General features: G+C 40.5%; 1 long non-coding RNA gene across 2 annotated transcripts; it reads right to left on the bottom strand.

The window, feature by feature from the left end:
- Positions 1 to 3273: 3273 nt before the first annotated feature.
- Positions 3274 to 8564, bottom strand: LOC110215501 (uncharacterized). 2 transcript variants are annotated; one of them, XR_002326535.2, is made up of 3 exons: positions 8344 to 8564; positions 3976 to 4021; positions 3274 to 3878 (listed from the first exon to the last, which is right to left on the bottom strand). It is a non-coding gene; the product is annotated as an uncharacterized LOC110215501 (long non-coding RNA). The 2 variants fall into 2 exon arrangements; XR_002326536.2 differs by having other exon boundaries at positions 3976 to 4018.
- Positions 8565 to 12212: the final 3648 nt, after the last annotated feature.

The raw sequence follows: 12212 nt of genomic DNA, 5'->3' as shown, positions 1-12212 counted from the left end.
GTCTTCTATTTGGAGTTGGCCTCAAACAGCCTCCATGACACTTGTAAACACTTTTGGTAAGTGTATAGCTCCCAAACAAAGAGACATATTCATCCAAGGGTTCACATCATTAATTATAATAATGTATAAGTAATTTATGTTTTGGCTATTTATTGCGAAGTTCACTTAATTGGTATAGTATCTCGCTGTAACTTTTGTTGTTGTTGTCCATTCAGTTAGTTGTATTGGACTCTTTGTGACCCCCATGGACCATGGCACACCAGGCCCTTCTTGAAATCTGTCCAAGCTCATATTGCTTCCATGACACTATCTATCCATCTCATTCTCTTCTGTCCCCTTCTCCTTTTACCTTAAATCTTTCCCAGCATCAGGGGATTTTCCAATGAGTCCTGTCTTCGGTATTTTAAGTTTCAATTTCAGCATCTGACCTTCCAGTCTGAGTTAATTTCTTTAAGCATTGACTCATTTGATCTCCTAGCTACCCAAGAGACTCTCAAAAGTCCTCTCCAGCACCACAATTTGAAAGTGTCACTTCTGTGGTGCTCGGCTTTCCTTAGAGTCCAACTCTCACAACCATACATTTTTTTTTAACTGGAAAACCCATAGTTTTGGCTATATGGACCTTTGTTTGTAAGGAGATACCTCTGCTTTTTATCATGCTGTCCAGATTTGCTATAGCTTTCCTTCCAAGGAGCAAACTTTTTTTAATTTCACGGCTACAGTTACCATCTCTAGTGATCTTTGAGCGCAAGAATAGAAAATCTGACACTGCTTCCATTTCTTCTCCCTCTATTTCCTAGAAAGTAATGGGACCAGTTGCCATGATCTTAATTTTTTTAATGTTAAGCTTGAAGCCAGCTTTTTACACTCTCCTCTTTCACTCAATCAACGCAGTAACCAGCCTCAAACATTCATCTTTTAAGCTGTTTCCCAGACGTTCTTAAGAGTTTTATGTTTCTCCTGTGGCTGCCCACAGCATGGATGCTTGCTCAGAAGTTGAATTCAGGCTGTTGTGCACTTCCCCAAATCCAAGGGTACAGTTTTACATCTGAGGAAGACCTGGGAGAGCTGCTCTAGGAGTGATATCATTCAGAGTATTTTTTAAGTCACATTATCTGGATGAGTTAGGATTCCTTAGGGCTCTTCAGTGGTAATTAGAATTTAGGAAGCAGCTGTGGTGTAACAGAAAGGCAATGCACTGACAATCAGGAAATCTGTGTTCTTATCCCCAGCTCTGCCACTAACTAGCTCTGTGGCCTTGGAAAAATCATTTAGTTTCCTCATAGGGTCCCTTCCAACTCTGAAGTCCTATGAAACTATTCTATAAAATTACATGGGAAACCTAGAACTACAACATTTTCTTGAGTTTCCTCATGTTACTTCAAAGCAACATGAACTTGGAGAGGACAGTGTGAAGTTGCTGATTTTATCTGGTTAAGTGGTTAATTGGTTTAGTGACCTATTTGCTTGTGTATTCCAAATACTATCTCTAACAGTTTAGAAAAGATTGTCTTGAAAATGGTTTCTTTCCATTTTGAAAGTCTCTTACACTAAGATATTTGTGAAGTACCTTCCATATGCTTCCACCTTGCACTCTTCCTCTTCAGGGGAGTGACTATCAAAAGTGTGCTCCATGACATTGGCAAAAACATTTAAGGCAGTTCACAGATGGGCTGCTGTGGTTTGTTTTGTTTTTTGTGGTATTCATGTTTATCAGTTTAATATGTATATGTGGAATGTCTTCTATGTGTTAGTAGACCAATCTAGGCTTTAAATAGTTATTATTTCACTGCAGGAATGCAATTTACAATACAATCATCCTTATACCCTGTTTTTTCCCCTAACACGGCAATCTGTTTAAGAAAACTCAAATAGCACTTTATATCTTATCAAATACAGCTCCTTTCTTCCCATTAATTCTAGTGAGGGCTTTTTGTTTTGCTTGTTTAGCAGCATAAGGACATTTGAGATTTTTAGACAGGTTGGATGGTAGTCCATTAAGTTAATCCATTTTTATCTGTATCTTGGACAAGGTCTACAGATGGCAATAAGCTGAAGCCAGAATCAGGTAGGAGGAGATAAAGCTGGATCACACTAAGGAAACTGCACACAGTTTTCAGTAATCCTAAATGGCTCCTTGCTGCAAAAGTCCAACTCTCTAAGACCATTAACTGTCTGGCATTATCTGATTATAACAAGTGGATTACCACAGTCTAATAAAAATTAAAATTGTAAAGAATGAAAAGACTTCTAATGGGTTTAAGCAGGCTATAGTATATTACCATTTACATAAAAAGTGGCAAAACAACAAAAACCATAATAAAGGACATGTGTGACCTGATAAAGAAGTGAGCTAGTTATGGAGCAAGAATGAAGGACAACATGGTATACCAAGTACATCCTTGAAATATTTTAAAAGGACCAGAAGAAAGACATCCAACACACTAAGTCAATCCTTTATGGAGGATTAATGGAAAAACAAGGACAAAAATCTTTCTTGTAGAGTTCCTCTGTATATGCTTGTCACTTCTTAATCTCTTCAACTTCTGTTAAGTCTCTACCATTTTTGTCCTTTATCATGCCCATTTTTGCATGAAATATTCCCTTGATATCTCTAATTTTCTTGAAGAGATCTCTTGTCTTTCCCACTCTATTGTTTTCTTCTATTGCTTTGCATTGCTCATTTAAGAAACCTTCTTAAAGAAACCTCAACAATAAGGCTAGTGGAGGTGATGGAATTCTGGCTGAGCTATTTAAAATCCTAAAAGTGCTGTACTCAACAGGTCAACAAAGTTGGAAAACTCAATAGCGGCCAATGGATTAGAAAAGATCAGTTTACATCTCAATCCTAAAGAAAAGTAATGCCAAAGAATGTTCAAATTACCAAACAACTGCGCTCATTTCATATGCCAGTTATGCTTAAGAGCCTAGCTAGGACTTCAGCTACATGGGAACTGAAAATTACCAGAAGAGCAGGCTGGTTTTAGAAGAGGCAGAGACTAGAAACTAGAGACCAAATTGCCAACATTCACTGGATTATGGAGAAAGCAAGGGAGTTCCAGAAAAACATCTATTCCTACTGCATTGACTACACTAAAGCTTTTGAATGTGTGGATTGCAACAAAATGTGGCAAGTCCTCAAAGAGATCGGAGTACCAGATCGTCTTACCTGTCTCCTGAGGAACCTGTATGCAGGCCAAGAAGCAACAGTTAGAACTGAACATGGAACAACTGATTGGTTTAAGATTGGAAAAGGAGTACAACAAGACTGTATATTGTTACCTCATTTATTTAACTTATATGCAGAGTACATTATGTGAAATGCCAGGCTGGATGAATCAAAAGCCAGAAAGAAGGTTGCCAAGAAAAATATCAACAATTTCATATATGCGGATGATATTACTCTGATGGCAGAAAATGAAGAGTAATTAAGAAGCCTCTTGATGAGTGGGAGAAAAAAAGTATAAAAGCTGGCTCGAGGCTTAACATTAAAAAAGCTAATATCCTGGCAACTGGTCCCATTACTTCCTAGCAAACAGAGGGAGAAGAAATGGAAGCAGTGTCAGATTCATTCCATTGAACAAATGAACAACAACAAATAACGAAGGACAAGAATGACAAAGAAGCTATGTGGAGGTTGTGCTCTACACCAGTAACTAGACATCCATGAGATCACAGATCCATCTTAGTATCCAAATATAAGGGTATGAGCGGCATGGCCCAAGGGGTCTTCAGGCCTGAAGAATGGTCAATGGATAAGAAAGGCTAACATCCTTTAGATTTTTACATCTTCAAAGCAGATCTATGAAGGAATTAGCAGTAGTCTTCACGCTGCCCCAATGCAGAAGAGCAGAGATGAGAACAGAAGTTGCTCATTCCTAGACAACATACAGAGGAAATCAGAGACTCATTCCACCATATTCTTTTCTAAGCACCCTCCCCAAGTAAGGAAAGACAGGTGAGAGAAATAAATACCAAACTCACGAGCACTTCAAGGTCCTTCCATTAATTCTGAAGGCTGCTAAAGAAAAAAAAATAGTAGGTAGCAAAACAAAGAAGACATGCTCTCTCAACTAGCAAGTTCTTCTTAAAATCCCTTCCTTTTCGACATAGTGTCAGAGTTCATGATAACAAATCAGTCTTTAGCCCTCAGCAGGCAGAAGTTAAAGCAGGCTTGTCAGATTAACCCTTTGGCTCCTAAGTAGCTAGTTTTTTTGTTGCAAGTGGTCATCACACTCTCTATATGTGTTAACTACATATAGACAAATATCTTTACAATTCTACAAATAATCCTTCGGTGCTCTAAATCCTCAGAAAATTTCTTTAGTTTTTCCCCTTGACTTAACATAAGACAATATCCAAAGATGAGCCAGTGAAGTATAGTGGGCAAAGTGTGGCATTCCTAGAGTCCAACACTGTGTTTTCCATCTGCTTATTATCTGTACAACTTTGGGCAAATTCCTTATCTGGAAAATAAGTGAATTGGACTTGATAACCTCTAAGGTTCTTTCCAGATATAATTCTATAATCTCTAATTTCATAAATATAGGGAACTCCCAGGCTGGTCCTTCCCTCAACTGAAGCAGATTACAATTAGTCTGTATTTAGTGGGTAAATCCTAAGGAGTTGGAGGAAAGAAACAGAGGCAAAGTCATTTGTCTAGGGTCACAATGTGGTGACTAAGTTAATTCAGAGTAATAAATGCACTCAAACTTCACTTCCTGGTTGCAGGATCCATTCTGTGGACCATCTTTATGGATGGAACTACCTTATAATGTAATTTTGGTGTATTTTAATAACTTCTGAACCCCTTCGGATGGGTTCCAAGATCAATCATTTTATTCTATTTCACAGCTTCAGAGTAAGATTCCAAATAACCCAGCTTTCTCCTTAACTAATTAACAAAAACATAACAACGCATAGTTAAACACTAATGTAAATAGGTACTGGGGATAGAAAAATAAAACATTTGCTCAGCATGTACTAAAAACTCCTGACAGACACTGACTTTGTTCCTCTACAAACTGCAATGGGCCATCTACACTACCTGATCCTAAAGAATGATGTCTTCACTCCTCTCCAGCTCCATCCCTGACTTTCTCACCATGCTATGCCTCCTTCTCACACCAGAGGTATACTCTGGCCCTATCGCCCCTCCTGGAGCCTCCATTTAAAGGACAGTGCCCAGGCCAGTCGCGTCTTCACTCATCTCCAGATTCCACTGCTGACTCTCCACCCTTTGCCTACCATGGCCCTACCTGGTTTACCCTTGCCCCACCTCAGCTTCTTTTTAGGTGTTGTCTTCCCCCCCCAATAAAATATAAGCTCCTTGAGGGCAAGCACTATCTGTCTTTCTTTTGCTTCTATTTGTATTCTCAGCAGGCTTGGCATAGGAATACAAATATTTTATTAAGCACATATAGTAAGCACTTAATAAATGCTTGTTGACTTAACTCAAGTAGATGATGATTTTCAAGATATCAGTTATAGGCAAATTTTTTCCCTCATCAACATTTCATCTCAAAAAAGAAAAAAAATTTTTTTTTTTTGGTTATGGAGAAATCAGGGTTAAGTGACTTGCCCAAGGTCACACAGCTAGTATGTGTCAAGTGTTGGGTCTGAGGTCGGATTTGAACTCAGGTCCTCCTGACTTCAGGGCCAGTGTTCTATCCACTGCACCACCTAGCTGCCTTTAAAGAATATTTTTAAACAGAATTTTGCTTCCATACATTTCCAGAGCATTCTCTATGATAACTGGTATGTGGCTGAAGTTCTGACATAATTCTAATGCCAACTAATGTTGTTTTATTTTTTTTTACAACTGACAATAGCCATCTAACTTTTCATTCACAGTTAGACTGTACTGAGATATATACATATATATATATATATATACATATATATATATATATGCACACCATGGATTATTGCTTAAATATGCCTATTTAAATGCAAATTCTACCTACATGAGCTTAATTTATCCTAATAAAATTAACCTTGTTTTTCTTCAATTCATTCTTGTAATTTACAACATTTTGCATTTAGCTCCTGAAAGGCTGGAAACTATCATGAAGCAGGCAAAATCTGGAGGCTGACCTGTACATAAAAGAGGTTTTCTCATTATAAACAGAGTGTAGTTATTTTTAAAACTAGCATATTTTCTCACACAAACCAATTCCCTCACACCAAGAATATTCCAGGAAGTTTATATACTATTATTAAACAGCTATGGAACTGTATAATCTCAATTCAAATAAAAGCTACTATATATTGTACTGAATTAGGTTACAACAGGCTGGGGTTTTTTCTCTCAAGGTAGAAGAATCATTTATTTAATTGTCCTCTCTTATCCTGTAAATGTCTTTATCCCTTTTTATAACATGTTTCTGAAATACTGTTTAAGAGTTCTGATCTTTCACTTGTTTATTTCATAAAATAATTCTGGCTCAAATTTCCAAATAATTAGGAACCTCCACAGGCTCTGAGGTGTTTTTAAGTTGGAAGTAACTACAGAGGTCATCTAATTCAAACACAGTTTATAGATGAGGAATCAATTTCAAGTGGAAGAGATCTCAGAGGTCAGCAAGCCATAAAATCGTAGCTGAGGCATTAGAAGGGACCTTAAAGTTCATCTAATCCAACCCCTTCATTTTACAGATGAGGAAACTGGGGCCCTGGGAGATTAAACAATTCGCTAAAGGTCACACAGTTAAGTTCAGAGGTGGACTTTAAATCCAGGTCCTCTTTCTACTGTACCACACTAGTCAAATCCATCCCTGAGCAAGAATTCCCAAGAGGACATCCTCCAATATAATGGAACAAGTGCTGGATTTGGCATCAGAAGAGGTAGTTTCAAATTCTGGCTCCAATAGTGTGACCATGAGCGCCAAATACCTCACCTTTAAAATGAGGACAGTAGTATTTACATTCTGTATTTATAATGACTGTCATATAACACTTTTGCAAAGTTCTCTGCATAATAAACTGATCTCTACAACAATCCAATGAGCTAAGAACTGTATTATAATTTCTATTTTACAGATAAGAAAATTGAGGTTCAAGGAAATACTTCACTAGGTTCTTGCAAACTTTAAAGTGATATCTATCTATCCACCTATTTTTTTATTCCTGCCAAATGATTATCTAGCCTACACTTGAAAACCTCCCCAAGTGTTTCTTTATATTCGAAAGAAACTTGCCTTTAACTTTTATCCATTGCTTCTATCTCTTTCCTCTCAACTCAAACAAGTTGAATCACTCTTTCTCATTGAGTAATGAGCCATTTTGTATGCTCATGCACATGACTCTCAACGTGGAAGGTTATTTACGTCTATGCATCCTAAGGCTTTTTTGTGAGTAAGCAAGAAACCTTTTGTAGAGGCAGGATCCCTGATGTAATGTTAAGATTAGTGGATCTGGAATCAGAAGGATGATTTCTAATGCTGTATTACTACTCGGTGAGGTCATTTATTAAGCTTCTCCAGATCTAGATACTCATTTGTAAAATGAAGGCGTTGGAATAGATGCCTCTACGGAAGAGAGAGGTTCTTAACGTGGGATCCAAGAACCTGTATTTTTGAATTATTTTCATAAACTGTATTTCAATACATTGTATTTCGTGCATTTAAAACCGTTTGGAGAAGCGGTCCAAAGGCTTCAGCCAAGGGGTCCGGGACACACAAAAAAGTTGGCCTTTTAACCCTTGGCATAAGGTCTCTTTCCGAACCAACTCCACTGATTCTATCCATGTATCTTGGGCCCTGGAAGCACCCAAGACTCTTCTACCTAAGAATCAATTCAATTATTGAGCGCTTGGCCCTACAATGCTCTGCAATGAAATGAATGAATGAACGGATGGATGGGTGGGCGGATGGATGAATAAATGAGTTTGTGAACGATGCACACACAGTGGAAGGGCCAGCCCTGCCCTCAGAGAGCTCACAATTTGGGGCCCAGACTGCATCACATTTATTCCTCGCGGGGCCGGTGTCCGCAGGCTCCACACTCTCCAATCCACCCTATATTTGGCTACGGAGCCAAAGGCCCCGGCGGGCGGCTCCGCCAGGGGGCGGCCTCCTTGCAATGGCCCTGCGGCCCACACCCCTCTCTCCCTTTCCTTCCCCTCTCCCCCGCCCCGCCCCGCCCGGCCCGGTCCAGAGCGCGCACGCGCACCTCCCCCTCTACCAGACTCTCCCCGACACCCCCCTCCCGCCTTCGCCCCTCCCCGCCGCCCTCAGGCCCGGCCTGTCCCGGGGCTTCCTGCCCACTAGTCAACGGGTCCACAGCCCGGCCAGAAGAGAGGGCGAGGCAGCCCCTGCCGGCCCGGGGCTCTCTCGCTCTCACCGGCAGGTGGCGGTGGACGTTCCCAGAGAGTCTGGGGCGGCTGCGGCCTACCAGACCAGCTCCCTCAGCGTCCAAGCCCGAGCCGTCACCACCCAAGCCAGACCCGCGCCTCGCGGGGGAGCGCGCGCGCGTGTTCTGATGCCGGCCGCGAGCTTCTGGCGCCGGACCAACCAGGCTTGGGGGAGGCAGCAGGGGCGGGGCAAGGGCGGGGTGACGTCACGGGGCGGGGCTCCACTTTTTTCCCCAATCTTTTTGAGGTGGGATTGGGGCCTAGAAAATAGCAAAGTTCTTTACCTATATTATCTCACTTGAGTCGATTATAGTCAGTCACTCACCCAAGATCACACAGGTGGTTTCTAAGTCTATAAAACAATATGCAATCAACTAGCATAGTAGAAGTGCCCGCTATGTGCCAAGCTTGGCACGAAGCACTAGGGATACAGTCCCTGCCCTCAACAAGCTCATGATCTAATGGGAGAGGCAACATGCAAACAATTATGTGCAAACGAAATAAATTGAAGGTTATTATCCCCATTTTGCAGAAAATAACAGTAGTGACCATTGCTAGTATTTACATAGCACTTTAAGGTTTGCAATGCGATTTAAATGCAATTGGCTGCAGGTGTAGACGCTGAGTTCATGGGAAATACAAGCTGGGTTTGCTGCATCATCAGTCCCACGCTTTAGGCCAAGCTGCCTTCTCTTGTTGCACATAGGTTACTAAAAGAAGAGAGTCAAGATGGGGGAGGGGTTTGGAATCCAAAAGCTCCCAGTAAGCGGCTTGTCTTCCCTACTTACCTCAGTTTCCTCATCTGTAAAATGAGGATGGAAGATTTTCAGCTGGAAGGGACCCTCACTTTGCAAAGAAGAAAAGTGGGAGAAGTCAGCTCTGCCCCAGACCCTTACATCTTTTCACTGTGATTTTTCGGAGGGAACTCTTAGAACACAATGTATTGTATTTGATATACTCACCTGTAAAACAGGGATAATATATACTTGTATTACCTATCTGAGAGGGTTGGTGTAAAAATTCCAGCCAACCCAACAAACACATATAAAATGCTCCTTGCTAGGCCCTGGGAGTGTAAAGATAAAAAGGAAATGGTCCCTTGCTGTCAGTGAAGTAGCTAGGTAGTCCAATGGAGAGCATGACGGGTCTGGCTGGAGTCAGGAAGATCCTGAGACACCTGCTAGCTGTGCCTCCCTGGACATGTCATTTCATTTCTGTCTGCCTCAATTGAATCAACTGATGTATGTAACTGAATAGTCTCAATTGTGAAATGAGGATAATAATAACATCTACCTCCCAGGATTGTTGTAAGGATCAAATAAGATATTTGTAAAGCTCTTTGCAAACCCTAAAGCATTATATAAATATTAGCTATTATTATATTTGACTGATCCAGTAAGATAATGTATATGAAAGGGTTTTATAATCTTAACCTTCATGTACATGCAAGATTTATTATCAGGCAATTCTTACTGTGCCCTTGCATTGACACCCATCTTTAATGTGCATAAACCATCTGCCATCATCTGAGCTTCCTGAAGGTCAGCTTTGACTCATCCTATACATTTTTGCATACATAGTAGATATCTGGCAAGTTTCTCCTTGAGGATGCTAGTGTGGTCAGCCGACTTCTAGATTTAGACCAGCTTCCCATCCTAGAATGATAGACATGGAAGGGAATTTAAAGACCACCTTTTACAGATGATGGAACTGAAAACTAGAACGATGCAGAGACTTCTGTAACCATGCTGGTTAGTGACTGAGCCATGATGAAAACCCAGGTCAGCTGATACCACTTCTGTCTGTGCCTGTGTTATTTGTAGGGCTCCAAAAATGTAGCAAAAATAATATTAATGAAGATATTGATTTTAGCCAAGTTAACAAGCTTTTATTAAATGCTTACTATGTACTAAACACTGTGCTTTCATCTTTTAGATGAAAGAATACAAGATGTAGGGGTGTCAAATCTTGACATGAGTAGGGAACCGGAGTGGTACCGGGGAAAGAATATCAGATTGGAAGTTGGAGAACCTGGGTACATATCCTGGCTCTGTCACTTACCACCTGTGTGACATTAAGGCCAGTCACATTTTCTAGGTCTTTGTTCTTGCAAAATGAAGGAGATGGATTATAGGGCCTCCAAAGTCTCTTCAGGGTCTACATCTATGCTCCTATGAGGATGAAATATGCCTCATCCCTCACTAGGGAGGGTCGTGGACTACAGATACTGAGTCACCTGATGTTAACTGTGGTCAACCTGGTGGTCTTTTTTGCTTCTTTGTTATAAGGGAGAGGTCTATATCAGGGGGAATTGATGGTGACATTTGAAAAATCCCAGAAAGTATCACTACATTTTTTAAGAGAATAGTTTTTTTTGTAAAGGAGTCTATTGTTTGACAATTTAAAAAATAAAGTTGTATGTTAATCCTCCTGAATTTCATTGAATCTGATGAGTTAGCCAGCTGATTGAGCCTGGTTCTGTATGGTTCATGGAATTCCCAGAGCATGGTGCCTCAGACATCCAAACCTTTTCCCAGAGGCAGGATGAAAAGTGACCACACACAACACCTGAAACTTGTGCTTGACACTGAAAACCTGTATCACAACTCACAGCCCTTTCTGAAAAAGGCCTCTTGTATTATATTGTCAAAGGGCTTGTAGAGAGACCTTTCAAGGTGTATTAGATTACCAGAGAACCCCAAATATCTCAACAAGCCACCTGAAGACTTCCACCACTGGCAACATCCAATGCTCTCCACAATTCACTATTCATTCAGTTGTTCTTGTTTGCCCACCCCACCCCAGCCCTTAAAATTCCTAGGCCTCTTTGTCTGATTTCTCCTTTGACACTCCGCCCCGACCCAGTACTTTTTATTATTCTTTAGTATCAACCCCACCCTCCCCACCCCCAACTTAAACACCTTGAGGGGACAGATTTTTTATTTTTCTGGCACTTAATACAAATTTATTGAATGAAATTGATTAATTCACTATATTAAGCACCTACCATACCAATGTAATGTATAAGGTCCAGTAGATACTCAGCAGGACTCAAGATGTGTGAGATAGTCTCTGACTATCCCCTGAAGTATTGGTCAGTGTAAGTTCTTAAGGTTCCATGTTTGTTTCAGAGATGTCTACGGATAATGCCTTAGAACAGAGGAATAATAAGGGTGGGGTGTCTGCAATACTTCTCCTGGTGGTGTCCACTTTCGGGCCACATAACCCCTTCTCCAACATACTTTTTTGCCTTCCTTCCTTCTTGGTTGGTTGAGGCTTTGAATGAAATTTCAAAACCCTAGAGATGATGGATCTTAGGCTGATAGTTTTTGCCTCGATAATTTTAGGCATGTTAGTGAACTTAAACCTCATTTCATAGGCGCTCCAAAATAAATTGATTGAACTATACCCTAAAGGCTTGAAAGACTTTTTGGACCTCTTCCTCACAGGGACAACTTGTTTCCCTGGGGAAGGCAATTAGTCTGAAGTAGGAACTAGGTCAGAGAAGGTCATTCAAGGCACTAGCCACAGAAGCAGTAACAAAACTGAGGGGGCAGAGAAGGAAGGAAGGCTAGGAGAAAAATAAAGAACCGTAGAGACCCAACTTAAAGTTACTTTTCCATACTGAGAATCACATGTTTGGGCCCCTGAGAGCAAGAACACCTCTTGCAAGAAAATCCCCTCTCAATATTTCAATTATATAATAGGTCTCATTCTTAAAATTCGGCCCTTCACAAATTAGTGTAAGGGCTCTCACTGACAGGAATTTTAGATCCATGGACATAGATCCATGAACAAAAGGATTTAAGGGTTCTTTGCTGTTTCTTCATTTTTAAATTATTATTATTATTATTATTAT

Source organism: Phascolarctos cinereus, unplaced genomic scaffold (assembly GCF_003287225.1).
Source record: "Phascolarctos cinereus isolate Bilbo 61053 unplaced genomic scaffold, phaCin_HiC Scaffold_3;HRSCAF=262, whole genome shotgun sequence".
NCBI lineage: Eukaryota > Metazoa > Chordata > Mammalia > Diprotodontia > Phascolarctidae > Phascolarctos > Phascolarctos cinereus.
Note: the sequence above shows the minus strand (reverse complement) of the source record. Positions and strands in the feature narration are given on the sequence as shown.